The following is a 19,077-nucleotide window of genomic DNA, read 5'->3' on the forward strand; positions in this document are numbered from 1 at the left end:
ACATCTTTATTAGTTTTATGTTACTTAACTAGACAAGGGGATCATGCCATTTATAAGTCCTGACTTCTGATTCCTTTGAAGTTTCCCAAAATTTTCTCTTGTAATGTGTTTTAATCTTTCCCTGTTGTTTAGTTCCTACTGTTGCTACATAGACGACATATGTCTTTGTTCTGCTCGGTTTGAAAAACAGGTTTACAAATTTATGAACAGGATCACAAATCTGCAAGTAAAGCTTACCCCTTGCAGATCAGTCATTTTTTATATATTCTTTTCTTTATCACTTATATTGATTATATTTATTATTTTGTTTAATTAGGAAACACTTTTTAAAATATAAGGAAGTATTGTGCTGGTGCTAGGATAGAGAAGTGTGCTAGTGCAGGAACATCTAGGAGTTTGCATATCACACTTGTATTAAAGTTACTCCACTGTTTGCCAATTAGTTTCCGGGCAAAGTACAAAGTGTTGGTTTTGATCTTTAAAACCCTACATAGTTTGGGTCCAGGTTATTTACAGGATCGCCTTCTCCAGTACAATCTGCCCTGAACACTGAGGTACTCTGAGGTCCAAACAGCCAGAACTCAATTAACAACCACCACCACCCCCGAGAGGACCTTTTCATGGGCTGCCCCAAGACCGCGGAATGACCTGCCAGAAAAACTCTGACAGCTAAATGAGCCGTTGGAATTTTTAAAAAAACCTATCTTTTCCAGCAGGCCTACCCAATCAGTCTGTAAGCATGAATTTTAAATGTGTGACCTTTGTTTAATTTCTGTTTTGTGTATTTTAATATGCATTTTATAGAGATATGTTTTGGTGTGTAACTTTTATAGAGGTGTGTTTTAATATGTGTATTTGTGGCATTTTTGCAGCGTTTATGTGTTGTAATTGTTCTGTAATCTGCATCGAGCCATAAGGAAAAGTGGGTAAGAAATAAAATTATTATTATTATTATTATTATTATTATTATTATTATTATTATTATTATTATTAGGATTGTTAGGATTGTTAGGATTATTTTATGTACTTAAAATATATGTTAAACATTTATTCTATTCAGGGATTGGCAATTTTCTTATTTTCTTTATTAACTGGATGGAAATAGTGTCTATGTAATTCTGATTTTGGCTTCTCTGTATTTTAGTTCAGGCTACTGAAGTGTCTGATTTTGAATATTTAGTTATTTGACTCAGTTGGAATGTGTCACATTTCAAGATGGTTAAACTATGTATTTGTACTTGGTACTGGTAATATATCCCAAATATTTCCCTCTGATTTTTTTTTGAATTTTCTATCATTTTATAAGTTTTGCTTTATGAACAGATAATGGGGGAGTTTAAAACAGAAAGAAAGTATTTATGCATTAATTTACATTATCAATTTATTAATCTAATGGCCTTTTCTTCTAGTCTCAGTTGATTTTATTGATTCTTTGCCTCTTTTCCATTTTGCTTTTAAAAGTTGCTTAGTGAATTAAATTGTGAATTACTTAATATTAGTCAGGATGAATACCTCTCTTTGTAACACTCTCTTAGGCAGGCTTATCTGTGTGATTACTTTGGAAAGACAGCAGAAAGGAGATAACTTTCCGGAACAGAAAAACTCTAGATTTGGGAAAGCAAAGGAAAAGTAAAAAAAAAAAAAGATTTTAAGTGGAACTAGAGTTCTTAGCAGGAGGACGAGGCTCTCAAGCATCCAGGACTTTAATTAGTGTCAGGCCTTTTAGGTCAGAAAGACAGCTGTTCTCTCAAATGCACCATGGGTTATATGAAAGAAAACTCAAAGTTTGGAGAATTGTCTCTCTCTTTAGTAACATTTTCTCTGTTGATTATATTATGTACTGGTTTTATGGCAATTATTCTGTAATGTTGTTTGTGGTAAGTGGCATCAAACACTTAGCAACTGTTAATGTGTTTCTAACACAGTGCCAAGTTATTTAATCATTAAGAAAAAGGTTTTCATGAAATGTATTACTAATTTCCTTCTATATTGGCTTTTCTCTTCTTCCTTCACCATATTTCCCATTCAGTTTTGGCCCATTTTTCCTTCATTGGATTTGGTTATTCTTGGAGAAGTTTGATGAGGTTGAAACTCAGAGCAAAATAATAAAGCTATGAAAATCATATCCTATTCCCCCTTTTTATGTCTTATTTTAACAACATAAAAATATTTTTAAGAGGTTAAGTGTCAAGAGTCAGACGCCAATTAGCGAACGAAAATAGAGTTTATTCAGCAGATAAGCCAAAAAGTAATGTTAACACAGAAAAAACCTTGAAACACTTCACTATCAGTGCTTCAAGAGCAGTTCAAACAAAAAATATAATTCAGCAACACAAGCAGGTAAAAACAAAGCTAAACAAACTTAGTGCAAACTGCACTTTCTGAGTCCAAGCCCTGCCAGCCGGCTCTGTAGTTTTCAAAGGAACAGTTCCCAAAAGAAAACACCAAATTGGTCAGGAAACAAACAAACAAACTAAGAATGCAGTAGACTGCTTCCACAATGTGGATAAAGCCGAAGGCTCCAAAAGGATGGTGAAAAGACGTCGTCCGGGATTCCAAGGTCAGGTCAGGAGATAACAGCGGTGTCCAAAGAGCAAGCCAGGAGTCAAAAGCCGATAGTAGTCATCAATCACAGGGCGAAGGCAGTAGCAAGGTCAAATTCCGATCCAAGGTCTGAAGAGGGTGCAGTCATCCAAAACAGGTCCACGATAAGACACAGCGAGAGCCAAGCTAGGTGATAACAGCAGATTCAAATCATAGTCCAAGTCCAGTCTTCATGGAAACACAGAGATCCCAATGGCGCCTCAGCAACACCTTGCCACACGCAAGGTGCAGTGGCCAAACATTCCCATTTTATTCCCCTTCCTCCTGGGTGACCAAACACTCATACCCAAACACCAGGTGTCCCAAATCTACTCAGAGTCTGAGCTCCACACAGCTAGAGCTCGTGGATCTGGAGTACCTAGCAATTCGTCGGAGTCCCAATCATCCTGCCCAAACTTAGCCCCATGAACACTTAAAGAACCATCCTCCCTTCTCCAAGCATCCCAATTGGGATCAGCTCCTGCAGAAACTCCAGGTTCAGAAGTATCCATAAGCCCCAAATCCCCAGACATCTCCGGTGGCTGTGCCCATTCAGTGCCCGCTTCCCCAGCCACCACCTGTTCCTCAGCATCCATCTCCCCATCTGAATCTTCCTCAGAAGATCCCCCATATAGCTCTCTAAGTCGCTTCCTGCGCAACTCCTCCAGTGAACCCTCATCACGAGGGTTTTTTCTTCCTCTTCAAATTCCATCCCCATCAACCATAATCTCCGAAGGCACAGTCACAACACTAAGAGTGACCTTCATGCCATTGTCTGCCCCATATTGACCCAAAAACATGTTAATCAACATTGAGTTAACTAATATAATTATTCACATTACTTCTGTTTTCAATTTTTCAATTCTTAATCCTTAATATCACCTAATTAATTTTCAAACTTAAGATCTGAGAAGGGTTATAAGGAATGCACAATACTTTCACTCCTACAGAAGAGTACATTTGTCATTGTCTGAGATACTTGCACCCAAAAGATAATGACTGCACTTACACTAATAGTAGCTGTATGAGATCACAGAGAAAAGGTATAAAAATGTACCTTGTAGACTTAACATATCCTTGTTGCAAAATAAGCTGAATGAAAAAAATGGAACTTGTTTGAAAATGCTGTGAATTGAATATTGTGATATTGCTTTTCTCTGAGATATTTTAAAGGAAGTTTTTAATGGAAATTTCAATTTAAAATGTTCTGGAATAAAAATGTCAAAAACTTAATTTGAGTGTACCCCCCTGCAAAAAGGTTAATTAAGTATCAATTAAACTGAAAAGGAGTAAACGTGTTTGGAATTTTTCCTCAGAAGTAGATTAAAATACTGATATGAATGGATTTTTCAAGAACTCTCATTTAATCCTAAAATCATATTGAATGTTTCTAAAACATTCAAAAAATCTGGTTCAGTGAATAAACTCAAAATTAGCATAGACAGTATGTTGTTCTCCCATAAACACTCTTTTCAAATGAAATAAATTCTGAACTCAATATTTGATAACTTCCAGATGGTGTATGGGTCAATTTTATATAATGTGAATTCCAAAAAGAAGATGAAAATGGGTCAATGTAGAGCAAGTGAAATACAATTGCTATTCTAGTCTGCAAGCTGATACCTTCCATTTTTAAAAGGATTTTTAATTGTCTTGATACAGGTAAGTTCTCATTGGAAATCAGAATAACGAATTACTTTATAGACGAGATTCCTATTGTGAGCAGCTGATGTCTACTAAAGGAATATCCTCTTGAGTGTCATTCACTTTGTTCTGTGGATAAACATTCTCAAGGCAATAGCTGGAAGTTATTCTTCTTGCTGGTGTTGGATAAAACATCTTGTTTGTAAGCATGCACAGGAAGTAAAATAAACTGTAGAGGATTCATGCCATATGATTGAACAGAGACCTATCCCTAGGAGCATAAATAAACTAATTCAAGAATGTTCACGAATGTGTAAGCCGCCAGATGGCCCTCACAGATTCTGCACTATGACAAATGTTCTACTCCCCATAAGTCATTTTTAATTCAGGGGTTGTTTTGTTTTGTTTTCCTTTAACCATGTGCCATATCTTCTCTTACGTTTTTTGTGAATGAGAGGAAAGCTGCTTCTCTGCATTGTATACTAGATTTCAGTAGGTTTTCTTACAGTTGGATTGAAGCATGAATTTAAATAAGATAAAGCAATCTAGTATTTGTTCTTTTGTACATGTTCTTTATTGGTACATCCTTTGGATTGGGGTGGCATGGTTTCTTTGTAGAGCTGTCATGCATGCTTAGGAGAAAACTTCTAAACCGGAATGAAGCAAAAGCTTTGGACTAATATAATGCTATTCCAGCTATGCATAACTGTAGCCCTTGATAGGATGTCATTGAAAAATAAAATGCATAGTCAGTGTTTGCTATAATGACATATTTTCTGCCTCTTCTATTGAGCCATATGCTACTCCTAAATACATATCACATAGTTTTGTTTAATTTCACTTGGCATATGACAGTGTAATATAATAAGTATAGCAATTTAAGCAACTGTCATATTTTTATTCACCTTTGGAATGTAGGAAAATTACTTGTTCAGCAGAAAGAGTACTTACTATGACATTGGTTTTAGTATTCACAATTCATTCCTGCATAATATAGAGAATAAATAAATAATCTTATAAAACCTTTTAAAGGTAGATACTAAAGAAGTCACCCCATCTGAAATTCCTGTGATGTGTGTGCCCCTCTTGAAAGATGTAGGATTAGTACCATAATCTCCTTTATGTGGGTAACTGGAGACACTTTCAGCTAGTAGTTAACTATAACTGATCTCAGAATCCTGTACTTGTTACAATTTCAGGAGAACAAATTAGCTGGCATAACCTTCCTTATCCTCCCTAGGTCTTGAGACTCCTAGTTCTGAGACTATATGGCCCCGTCTACACTGTCATGTAAAGCAGTTTGAAACTGCATTAGATGAGTCCGCACTGACCATGTAATACAGTTTCAAAAGGCATTAGCATTATAGATGGGGCCTTGGTCGTTGTACCCCAGTCCCATTGAGCAATACTGTTTTATTACTCAGGGACCTTTGATGGAGGTGGAACATTACAAATCAGCCATAAATTAAAATTTCCACAGCTGTGCATAACTTGATTTTTCTGCATCCTTTTGGATGTACATGGATCTTAAACTTTCTACTTCTTATGTTGTCCTCATATTGATTATGGAAAATGATAACTATACTATTGCAACCTGTCCCAGTTATTGTAACTGTCTTTTTCTGGTACTTTGGTTTCCTCCATTTCACTTCCTTCTAATTTACTAGAGCACTTCAAACACAGATGAAAGGGAATAAACTTCAAGAGCTAAAGTTCTCCATTTACTTTATTTTCCCCCCAATGCAAACCTACCTTTCTAGAATTTCCTCCCTCATTCAAAGTTCAGTAACGAGAATAACATTCCTAAAGATGCATATTTCGATATACATTCTGGATCAGAGGCTAGTTGGTGGACCTGCCCAAAATAATACAGAAATACTTCAGTGGTTAATCTTTCTCAAAGGACTGGGGTTAAATCTACCCTATTACGTTCCTCATTTGTATTCCCTATGGACTTAATCCTGAACATAAAATTATAGAATGTAATAGCACAGTTGACTACTTAGTTGATTTTGGCCACTTTTTACTTTGTGATTAAGCCATTATAACCCACTATATAATCCAATTAAGACGAGCTGTTTGGATGATTGCCAGCTTTCTCATGTTAACCTCAATATGGAGGCAGCTTCCTCCGCCTGCAACTAATTAGCCTTTGGTGGTTTGCAGGACTTGGGTCCAACTTTGAGTGATTTCCAGAAGCATTTTTTCTGGCAGTTTGATTTCTCCCTGGACATTATTTCTAAAGAACCAACACTCTCTTTAAAAGAACAGTGTTTTAAAGAATTGATCAAGAAGGCTACACATTTTACAAATGTTTAGTCTTCTAATATTTGCAAATGGATTTGAATTAATAAATTTTGCATGCTTTTACTAGTTATACGATTGCATTAAAATGCTTGGCTGAAATTCAACGGCTAGTCCCAGCTAGAATAAATATATTATTGGGATATAGCTAAGTGTTGTTTCACTGTTCAGGAATTAATTCTATTTAGCTGGATTGAATTGAGCCCTTAGTATGTATTGCCATGGTATCTAACTAACCATTTTTCATGACTAAAGTAGTTTCAAGGCAAATATGCAGATATCATTAGAAAATAAGAGTTTTATGTGGCATGCCATTTTTACTTTTTAAAAAATCTTTGCTTTTCTCCCTCTCTCCAGTGTATAACCTTTTTCAATTGGCTGAGAAATAGTAACTTGGCCAAGAAAACAAGATTTCCATGGAAATATGGCCCTTGACCAGTTTTCTTGATTTTGACCCATCTATATTAACCATGATATACTCATGCATCGCTTTTCTTCCTTCATCAAAACTATTAACTGTTATTAATTTTCTAATATTTATTTTATCGTGGACATTTGTTTTTTCATCTAATTAGTTATTGTTCACTGAACTACACTAACAGACACTCCACATATTCAAAGAAGTGACATGACAAAAGATCTCAGATGATACCATGTTTAAAATGATCTTGATGCCTTTGCCAAACCAGTCTATTTTGAACTACTTTAGGATGCTATGGAAGTTGCCATTGTGAAAAGTTATATACCAAAATTAGGCCTGATAAAGAATTGTAATTCTTAGGAAAACAATTCATCTGAGCTATAGGCTCTTAAATTCTAGCAATGGGGTATCAGAGACTGTCTCAAACAGTTAGCAAGCTACCTCTGTAGAGTGTTGGTATAATGGGATGCCACCATCAGAGATCTATGGAGACTCTTTAAACCTTGCTACGGTATGCTAAGTGTCAAAGCTGCTATAGTATTATGTTTTGACAGTCCATGTGTCTGGTAGAATGATCTTTTGGGGGCATCAGGAACCTCATTTTCCAGCCCTGCTATATGCTTTGTGATGAACGGAGTATTGTGATTAATAGACACTTGTGCTGAAGACACTGAAGCACAGAAGCTCTTATAAGTTTCATGACTCTAAGGGGATGTGATGTCTGAACATTAATAACATGGACTATTGCCATGTTATCACTCTAGAACTGTATAGTTGAATCCCTAAAGAAATTTGCTCAAACTTACACAGCTACCTCAATAGAAAAGAACTTGAGAAATAGCAAGCAGTGAACAATTCTGGCTTCATGTCAAGCTATAGCTTAATGTGAAGTGAGAAGATGACAAACCTGGTTAAATCCAGCTAATTATAGCCTACAAAATGCTCTTTGGGGAGATAGAGTGGAATGCTGTTATTATCCATGTATATTCCTGATAAAGGGAAACAAGATGACTAACAACATATTTAAAACAATGCCAGTTAAAAGCAAAACAAAAGTCAAAATAAAAGTATAAATATCAGAATAAAAACAATTCAACAATGAATAAGTTAAAACATTAAACTGTAAAAATTTAAAAAATAATTCAAAAAAACTTTAAAACAACACACCATAGCATTAAACAACATCCAATATCCGTTTTTAAAAGTTTGATGGCACAAAAATATTTTGATCTTCCGTTGTAAAGAGACCAAGGATGTGGGCATCTTGGCCTCTTAGGAGTGAATTAAAAATCTGGTTAAGATGTGATATGATCTTCTTCTTCTTCTTTACTCGTTCAGTCATTTTTGACTCTTCGTGACCTTATGGACCAGTCTACGCCAGAGCTCCCTGTCGGCCGTCGCTGCCCACAGCTCCTTCAAGGTCGAGCCAGTCATTTCAAGGATACCGTCCATCCATCTCGCCCTTGGTCGGCCTGTCTTCCTTTTTACTTTCATTTTCCCCAGCATCATTCTCTTCTCCAAGCTTTTTTGTCTTCTCATAATATGATAGCTATGTTTAAATATTTGAAGGACTGTCACGTGGAAGATAGAGCATGTTTGTTCTCTGCTCTTCCAGAAACAAGGATATCAAGCAATGAATACAGGAAAAAATCTACCTAAACATTAGGAAGAGCTTTATGATGGTAAGAGCTATTTGACAATGAATATACTGCCTCACAGTGTGGTAGACTTTTCCTTCTTTGGAGGTTTTTATATAGAAACCAGATGTCCTTTGATTGTGTATTCAAGCATGGCAGGATGTTGGTCTGGATGGCCTTTGGAATCTCTTCAACTTTATAATTCAAATAGACTGCAATGGATTAAACTGCAGATATGAATAAATTAGAACTCAAAACTCAATGAGACAGGTAATTGATTAATGGTCTAATATATAATCATTAATTATTTTAAAAAAGAATAAATTATAAATTATAAGAAATTAACAATTGAGCTGCCAATCAAATCTACAAATCATTGTGGGCAATATAAATGAGACATATATAAGCGAGCTAGTGTGATGTAATATTTGAGAATTGGAGTTCCAAGCTGTTGTGACTGCGCCTTCGGGGATTATGGTTGATGGTGATGGAATTCGAAGAGGAAGAAAAAACCCTCGTGATGAGGGTTCACTGGAGGAGTTGGGATCTCTGTGAAGACTGGACTTGGACTATGATTTGTATCTGCTGATATCACCTAGCTTGGCTCTCGCTGTGTCTTATCGTGGACCGGTTTTGGATGACTGCACCCTCTTCGGACTTTGGATTGAATTTGACCTGGCTTCTGTCTACTCCCTCTGACTGACGGCTACTCCCGGCTTCTGACTATTGGTTTGTCTTTCGGAATTTCTGCTGCCTCCTGACCTGACCTTGGATTCTTCTGACGACGGCTATTCATCATCCCTTTGAGGCTTTCGGCTTATCTGCACCGTGGAAGCAGCTTTATTGCTTTTCTAGTTTGTTTATTTTCCAGAAATTAACTCTATTTGTTTTCCAAAGCTGAATTGAAGCGTTATTTAGTTTTTTATTGAATGCCAGCATGGGAAATTAACGTGGCTCATTTTTTAGTTATTGTTGTCCAATCTACTCTCGAAACACTGAAAAGTGAAGTGTTTCAAGGATATTTCCTGTGTTTATGTTATTTTCTGGCTTATCTTCGGAATAAACTCTGTTTTGTATGTTAACTGGCGTCTGACTCTTGACACAAGCTGAATCTATACTGCCAAATAATGCTGTTTTACTGCACTGAATTAGATTATATGTGTTTACACTGTCATATAATCCAGTACAATGCAGTTAAACTACATCCTGAAACTGTTATATGGCAGTATAGATCCAATCACAGTTTCTTGGCCTAAAAGCAAGACCATGGCAAACCTCCTCAGAGCAATTCTTGCAAAGAAAACCTCATGCTAGAAAAGGGGTGATAAAAATATGTGACTAAATGTTCACAGCTACTGCCCAAGACAGGAAGGAATAACTGATGGGAAACAACCACAATGATGACATTACAGTATGACTGCCATGTCTACAAGGGATACATTCCAAGTCCTACTCCCCATTGATGCTTGAAACTGTGAATAATAGTGAAACCTATACTGCATTTTGATTACTGTGTGTTCTTAGGTACAAATTAAGTTCATGTATAAATCAAGGATAGGTTTTGTAGTCAAAATTATGGATCTTGATCATAATTTTGTAAATAAATTATGTGACTTGTAGATAAATTAAGGAGCATTCTGCAGAGGAGGGAAGCACCAGTGGCAATTCAAGACCATAAATTAATTTTGTGTTTAGTCCCATTTCCAAGATATCTCAATCTGTATGTAAATGCAAACAAATGGCTAAGTCCTTTGTAAATATATCTTCTGGTAGTTTTCAGGTTTTCACATACTCCGCCATTACATAGCTGTAGTCTAGTAAATGGGAAAATCAATTAAATGGAGCCAATAGAATGACATTGCACTGATTTTTTTATTTTTAAAAAATCGCCTGCTAGAACCATTGTGTATCTGATAGACAGAAATTTCGTCATTGTGCAGTCTGTGAAGATAAATTTAATACTATTCTCTACTTTTTATGTGTTGGCAAGGACATTTGATTATAACGAGTAAACCTAGGCACTCTGCTGTTTCCATTTCTAATCCCAAAACAGAAGGGTGATCTGAACTCTGTGTTTAATAATATATATGTGTATAATGTATTTGCTACTGCCTGTGTATCTGTAAAGGATCACAAAAGAGTACCTAAAAATCACTGAATAATTTTCAGATGAAGCTTTTAGGATAAATAGGTTATAAGAAGGTTCACATAGCTTTATTTATGCAATAAGCAGGGGTTTTTTTCTTACAAAGATGTAACAAAACAGTCATTCCTCTAAAGTGGCATGTTACTCTTAAATAGATTATTGAATACAGTGTGCCACTATGAAAATGATTGATTCAAAGAATTTGTTTTTAAATTAATATACCAAGAAGTATACTGCCTAAAGAAGTTGACACTTGCTGAAATTCAGCAGACTAGGAAGTTAATACATGGCCTGTGAAAATACCTAGAGTATGTACTTTATCTTCATGGAAGGCAGAATAATGATTTGACTTCATCCATGTGAACTATCATTCAGCTATATTTCTAAAATACATGTAATATTGTCTACTTATATCATATTTTACATATGATCATTAAAGTTCAACAGAAAAATTATTCTAGTTTAAATCAGTCATTCATAGAATCATAGAATCATAGAATAGTAGAGTTGGGCCATCCAGTCCAACCCCCTGCCAAGAAGCAGGAAATCGCATTCAAAGCACCCCCGACAGATGGCCATCCAGCCTCTGCTTAAAAGACTCCAAAGAAGGAGCCTCCACCACAGCCCGGGGGAGAGAGTTCCACTGCCGAACAGCTCTCACAGTGAGGAAGTTCTTCCTGATGTTCAGGTAGAATCTCCTTTCCTGTAGTTTGAAGCCATTGTTCCGCGTCCTAGTCTGCAGGGCAGCAGAAAACAAGCTTGCTCCCTCCTCCCTATGACTTCCCCTCACATATTTGTACATGGCTATCATGTCTCCTCTCAGCCTTCTCTTCTGCAGGCTAAACATGCCCAGTTCTTTAAGCTTCTCCTCATAGGGCTTGTTCTCCAGACCTTTGATCATTTTAGTTGCCCTCCTCTGGATGCTTTCCAGCTTGTCAACATCTCCCTTCAACTGCAGTGCACAAAATTGGACACAGTATTCCAGGTGTGGTCTGACCAAGGCAGAATAGAGGGGTAGCATGACTTCCCTGGATCTAGATGTTATACCCCTATTGATGCAGGCCAAAATCCCATTGGCTTTCTTAGCAGCCACATCACATTGCTGGCTCATGTTTAACTTGCTGTCCACAAGGACTCCAAGATCTTTTTCACATGTACTGCTGTCTAGCCAGGCGTCCCCCATTCTGTATCTTTGCATTCCATTTTTTTCTGCTGAAATGAAGTATCTTGCATTTATCCCTGTTGAACTTCATTTTGTTAGTTTTGGCCCATCTCTCTAGTCTGTCAAGATCGTTTTGAATACTGCTCCTGTCTTCTGGAGTGTTGGCTATCCTTCCCAGTTTGGTGTCATCTGCAAACTTGATGATCATGCCTTCTAACCCTCCGTCTAAGTCGTTAGTAAAGATGTTAAACAGAACCGGGCCCAGGACGGAACCCTGCAGCACTCCACTCGTGACTTCTTTCCAAGATGAGGATGACGCATTGGTGAGCACCCTTTGGGTTCGTTCACTTAGCCAATTACAGATCCACCTAGCCGTTTTTTGTCTAGCCCACATTTTACTAGTTTTTTTGCCAGAAGGTCATGAGGGACTTTGTCAAAGGCCTTACTGAAATCTAGGTACGTTACATCCGCGGCATTCCCTGTATCAACCCAACTCGTAACTCTATCGAAAAAAGAGATCAGATTAGTCTGGCATGACTTGCTTTTGGTAAATCCATGTTGACTATTAGCAATGACTGCATTTGTTTCTAAGTGTTCGCAGACCACTTAATGATCTTTTCCAGAATTTTGCCTGGTATCGATGTGAGGCTGACCGGACGGTAATTGTTTGGGTCGTTCTTTTTTCCTTTCTTGAAGATAGGGACCACATTTGCCCTCCTCCAATCTTCTGGGACTTCTCCTGTTCTCCAAGAACTCTCGAAGATAATTGTCAGTGATTCTGAAATAACCTCAGCTAGTTCCTTCAATACTCTTGGATGTAGCTGATCTGGCCCTGGGGACTTGAATTCGTTTAGAGTGGCCATGTGTTCCTGGACAACTTGTTTCCCTATTTGGGGTTGGATTTCCCCGAATCCTTTGTCCATTTCATGTTGCTGAGGTTGAAGATGGCTTTCTTTTTGTGAGAAGACCGAGGCAAAGAAGGCATTAAGCAGTTCTGCATTTTCCCTGTCCCCTGTTACCATCACCCCATCTTCTCCTCGCAGAGGCCCTATTGCCTCCATACAAAGAGCCTTATTCAACCATTTTAAAAGTATGAAGAGAAGTCAGGGCCATACTCATTTCACTACTTGGAGATCCTCATTGGGTTGGAAGCACATTCATCTGCATGGATTTATGTTTATTGCAGAACAGAATCAGGTGTCTCTGTTACTTGATGGATATTAACTGATCAATTAAATGTCTGGTTATATCTTAATTTAAGAACTTTCCCATCAACAGGAGATCAGGTGTGGACAGTGCAAGACTTACTTATCTTCATTTTTCAATTTGATGAACATCCAGATAGATCTGCTGTGTCCTTTCCTCCTCCAAGGTGGTGCTCCACATAGTACCATGTAGGTTGTACACAAGATCTATTATTTTACATTTACAGTATGTGAACAAGCTTCATCATTTCTAAAAATGAAAATTTGGCCAAGAGGATTAGTGTTTTAATTTTATAATGCACAAAAATAAAGCAGAATTGTATATGTTGAAAGAAGATGTAAATGCTCCAGAAATATTGAAGCAAGTCATTTTTTTCATTTTGTTTCACTTTTTTCTTTTAGAAAATGGAAAAAATGTTCATTTTAAAGAAAAACACTAACTTGTAATTTTGGACATGCTGCAAGTACAGTTTTTCAGTTATATTTTTGTTACAAACCAAGAAGTAAAGTTCTCTACCATTAAGAACACCTGAATTGTAAGGAATCTTAGTGGCTTTGCTCATCCACCCAAAAAACTCAAAACCAATAAAAATTGCACCCCCCCCCCCAAAAAAAACTACATCAATAATAATTTTAAAAGAACTGATAAAAGTAAATAAAGCTCAGTAATAAATATAGGAATACCTTATATTAAAAATATTGATAATATAAAAGAAAACATTTTATAATGCATTTTTTCCAGGAGGAAAAACTTTGGATTCCCCCCCCCTTAAAAGCCCAACTCTAGCCACAAGCCTGTGGAAAGGGGAGGCATTTGAAAGCCCACACAAAAGAAGCCAGATAGGGCTTTAGAGGGGTTGGCTGCTTTAAGCCTCCTCCTTGCATGTGACCCTATAACTAGGGTTTGCTCCTCACACCATCCTCCTTTTTCATCTTGGATGACCCACCCTCAGGATAGTATGAGTTTAGAACTGTTCATGTAAGAACCTGGTAGGAACCCCCTACACACATTTAATCTGGGTTTTTTCCCACCCCTATCCCACACTGTTTCTGGTGGAGGTGGACATTGGCTGGAGGTGGTGTCAGTAAATATGTTGTCACTGGCATTTAAAAGTTTATATTAAGTTTGGTAGGCACCATGGCATCCCCTTTGGTGGGTGAAGATGTGGGCTTCTGGAATGATATCTAGAGTCTCTACTTTGGTGGGCTGGGAAAGAGCCTCCCCTTGAGGCTAGAATGGGGTTTTCTAACTCTAATAAAAACCCTGTGGCTTGGAAGGGAGCACCCTCAGGATGGCTTTCCCGTTAAGACTGACCAGGGTGAGCAACCAAAAATAGTTTTGATTGCTCTCAGAAGTTGAGTGCTGGCCCATAGTGGTCTGTGGAGGTGGACAGTGAAGTGACACATGTCCCTCGACTATACCCATCAGGTGGATTTAATTCCTCCCCTTCCCCTTCCTCAGATTGCAAAAGTTCAACAAATAAATAAATAGATAAATGAAGGCCTCTTTATACCATATTTTTATTGTCTTTATTTCATGGTAACGGTTCGATACTTATTTGTCTTATTTTTCTAGTTTTTGGAGTGCCTTCACATATCTTGCTTTATAGCAAAGATTGTTTATTCATTGAAGTTAATAGATATTAAATCTATTAAATCTATTAAATCTATTAAATCAGTGTTAGTTGAGAAAAAGTCTTATCAGTCTCTACCTTACATTACTACCTTAGCCTAATTTCATGCTATGAAAAATCGACTTGCAGTTCAGCAGATTAGTCATTGAATACCTTGAACAAAATGTTGAAAATATTTTCAAAATAAATTAGAGGACCAGAAAAACACCATGATAATATCTATTAACTGCTATCTGCATGTTTCTAGGGTGGTCTAACAGAACAATTGAGTGTTTTTGGTTCTCTTTGGGCAGTGGAAACAAGTTAAACAGTTATGATAGAATAGACGTTTACCACACTGGAAATACATATGCCAATTGTCAGCAAAATTAGCTTCTGAAATCAGTTCATTTTTCAATTATTCTCAGTTTTTCTATACTCACTACATTTGAGATTATTCTTATGTATTTGTGTTGTTTTTGTGTTTGCCACACAGTATCAAATTCTCACACTTTATCTTGTAAAGTAACCTTCTGAATAAATGTATGGCTGTTTTGACAAAATGAGTCGAGCTGTCCCCTGATTCCACCCGTTATGGTTATGAAAGCAAAGACAAATTATCCAATTACTAAGTACACTGCTTGAGGCAATACAGAGGAAACATGCTGATTAATCCAACTTTTATAGTTGAGTGCTCCTCCTCCTCATATTGCTAAGTTCCCCTAAGATGAATAGAATTGCACTGAAAAGGAAAACAAGTCTTTCCAGGAATGAAAATATGATACTGTTCATAACAAAGTAAAAACATTGCTCACAGAACTAAGGAGAGATTCTTAAATGTTCTTTCCACCATCTCCTTCATATCTGCTTGTACTATTCTGGTTCGTGTAGTATGTTTATTCAGACATATGAAAGAAACACTACCCTGCATTCTGACCCTTTCCCTAGTGTCTGTACCATATCCCTGCTTCCAAGGGAATGCAAGTGTTATTTGGATATGCACTTGTATGTCTATTGAACTTTACACACTGGCGGTGGGAAATTTGTAGGACTCCTTTTTATGGTCAGTGGATAGTGTAAAAAAGCTTGGGGTATGTGACTTAGCAACAGTAATGGTCAAGGGACAGAATATGATGCTGTTTATGAGACTTGGTTCCCACATTCTATATTGTGAAAAAAATCATGTATTATTTTCTATAGTCCTAAATCTTTGTGTTGTATTTTAGACTATAATTTTATTTCTAATAAATGTGCTTTAACAAGAACTTTCCACATGAATGGGACCTCACTTTATCTTGGTTCCTAAGTTCAAACAATAGAAATAGAAACACTCTTCAGAGCTCCATATTCAGTGTGAAGAAAGTTTGATTAGTATACACATTGGGGATGGGATCAAAGAGGACCATTCCCTTTTACATGCATTCATGCAATATGCACTCTGCTTGAGTGTGAACAGTGACTTTCTTCTACTTTCTCTGATTTCCCCCATATCAATAGGCTCTTCCAGTCTCTTCCATCTCATCATAGACAAAAAGCAAGGCATTGAGTAGGATGACTCTATACTTCTTCTGATAGGGATATTCTTTTTTCTTTTTTGCTCCATGAAATTCTGAGAATCATCTTCTGCCTCAGGGAAAACTGAAGTAGGCTGTACATGCCACTCACATATGAACTAGCTTTAATTTATCCTGAACAATGCAGTTGATTCTTGAGACTTCACAAAGAGAAAAGAAAAAAAAGAGAGAAAAGGTTTAATTTTGTCAAGAAAGGCAACTCTTTGGCAGTTCAATTCATACTTCTCAATCTATGCATTTTGCCACCAAATTTATGTACCAAACCATTCAAAATTACCATTTTTGGTGGCAGTTTTGTTTTGTTCATGGAGTATTGAAAAGGTTCCATATGGTCAACAAGTTGCCCTTTCCCTACCCCTTCTTTTCAAAACTTTACTAGTTAATACATAGTGACAAACGAATGAAGCATTATTCCCCCCCTCCCCCCTTCCCATATCATAAATGAGAGTTGTTTCCATGACGGGTACATGGGTAATAGTAGGGAAAAGGGGGGGGGATTGTTTCACTCCTTCAACCCAGCCTGTAAAATGGACTATCCTTATCTTTCTAGAGCCTCCTAATGGCCTTCACCTGGATAATGGAACAGTATCCAGTTGTCTATCAGTTGTTTTAGAAGAATGTCTCATGTTACCCGCACTAAATCATTGGGCCTGGGATCTCTTAATACTAAATACTAAACAGAAGTCTATTTCCTGCTGTGAAGAGATACAGGCTTTTTCATTAGCAATAATTTCTGATGATGAGGTTTTACTGTTGGAGATGGAAAAAAAGGAACAAAGAAGTGAATATTATTTCCTTTCTACCCACCTGAGTAATGAGAATAATTTGACACAACAGCTAGGTCAAGGTTAGTGAGTAGCTACATAGGTTTTTTGGAGGTGTGGTACAGCATTTTGTGTCATGTTATACCTATTGGAACTATATATTATTAAACAATCTAGTTTAATAATATATTGCACTTTAAAAGACTAGAAATGAAGTTGCCATGATATCTGATATAACTTAATCTGACTACTGTGGAGATTATGTGCTGATTATTGAGAAATAAAAAGAAAGAATCATACAACAGTTGATTTTCTTCCATTCATGTGTGTGTGTGTGTGTGTGTGTGTGTGGAGAGAGAGAGAGAGGTGCTATCTAGATGCTGAATGGAAAGTGAAATTGGTGTTGTACATAACTGAGGTGGGGATAGGTATCACATGATATCAATTTCCAGAATTATAAACAACTATTATTTTCATGGGCACTTTAGGGTGGTTTGAACATTTGGTGCCACAGAACACATGCAAGTACAGTTTGAGTAAATGTGTTATCTTTATCCAGAAATAAAATCATAAACTAGTTCGGAGATGTGGTGACAGTAACTTTGGTTCCTGCAGAAAAAGCTGATCAAATGCAAAATATTATATGAAGCAGCTGTTTTTCTTTCTAAATATATAGCAGTTCATATCCTGGAAATGTTAAATGCTTATTCATACAGATCTGCTGTCTACATTTCAGCATATTGCCTGTCTTTGCTATTATTAGGGAGCTTTGAAATAATCACTCTGCTTTCCTGACTCTCTATCTGACAAGGTTCTATGCTGTATCGAATCAGCACTTCCAATGAATGACCTTGCTGTATGAAAGGTTATGGAAAAATTAGTTTAAATTATATGCTCCATGGAGATCTGCATATATTGATCGGTCATGTCTTCAGCTGTTTGTTATAGCTTAACTTACTCTCTGAAAGTATATATCTTTCCAAAGGGAGTTCAAGTGTCCATCAAGTTTTGAACTGCATAATTTATGAGACAAACATTACTTTTATTTATTTGGTGATCTTTGTTTCAAGTATTGCAGATCTTTTATTTGTAATATACTGTAATATCTAAATATATATGTTTTTCATCCTTGTAGAGTTTTGCAGTGTTTCTATAGTAATAAAGAAAGATGCATAAGGTGTGTGTGGACAAGGAAATTACATCATCTGAGGAAACCAGATTATTTGATTGAAATTATCCTCATCTAACCCATTTTATGGTTTAATATGGTTTACTTTGAACCTGATAAACATACTTTACCCATTTGGATAAAACTGGAAACCATAATTATAAGATTCATAGCATGCATACATTATGAACTAAGGAGAAATATGTCTATATGCTTGAACAAAAGGTTTTATGTCTTATATCTTTTGTGTGACTGACCCCTGATTGGTTGGTCTCACCGAAATCTGGAAAACATCCACAAGCAATTCTCGTAATCTCCCTCCTCACATATAGACACAGTGTGAAAGATTTCTAGAAATGCTTCCCTTTCTGTTTGAAGGGAAAGGAGCAAGAGTCTACATAGTATTTTTCCTTCAAAGCATTGTAAAATTATTTTCTGCTTTAAAACAGCACAGTGGGTTTTTCTGTAACCCATATACATTTTGCTATAAGATTGTACAGTTTTCTTTAGTTTCCTGTATGTTTAAAATGTTTTATGTTAAAACTAGCATTTATCAGTCTTCTATATCAATTATTGCAGCATTGCATAGCACTGACAATGAGAATTAAAACAGGAATACATTTTAACAAGGCTCTATCATTTGAGCTTACTTCACTTGACTCTAAATACAAGAGACTTCAACACTAGGAAAAATATTTCATAAAATGTGCTGACACAAATGCTTTCATAAAAGAAAAACACTAATTAAATCTGTTATCCCCAGAGAAATCATGAGTAGTATGATGTACATAATCTTTCCATTGTACTTGGAATGGAAAAACAAGGGTTTAAAAAATCTTGAATGCTGAATAAATGA

General features: G+C 36.6%; 1 protein-coding gene across 23 annotated transcripts in view; it reads left to right on the forward strand.

Moving 5' to 3' along the window:
- The window catches only part of tenm3 (teneurin transmembrane protein 3), a 1,793,546-nt gene that overhangs the window by 53,552 nt on the left and 1,720,917 nt on the right, over nucleotides 1–19,077 (forward strand). The gene's annotated exons all lie outside the window — the stretch shown is intronic.

The sequence above is a fragment of the Anolis carolinensis genome, chromosome 5 (assembly GCF_035594765.1).
Source record: "Anolis carolinensis isolate JA03-04 chromosome 5, rAnoCar3.1.pri, whole genome shotgun sequence".
NCBI lineage: Eukaryota > Metazoa > Chordata > Lepidosauria > Squamata > Dactyloidae > Anolis > Anolis carolinensis.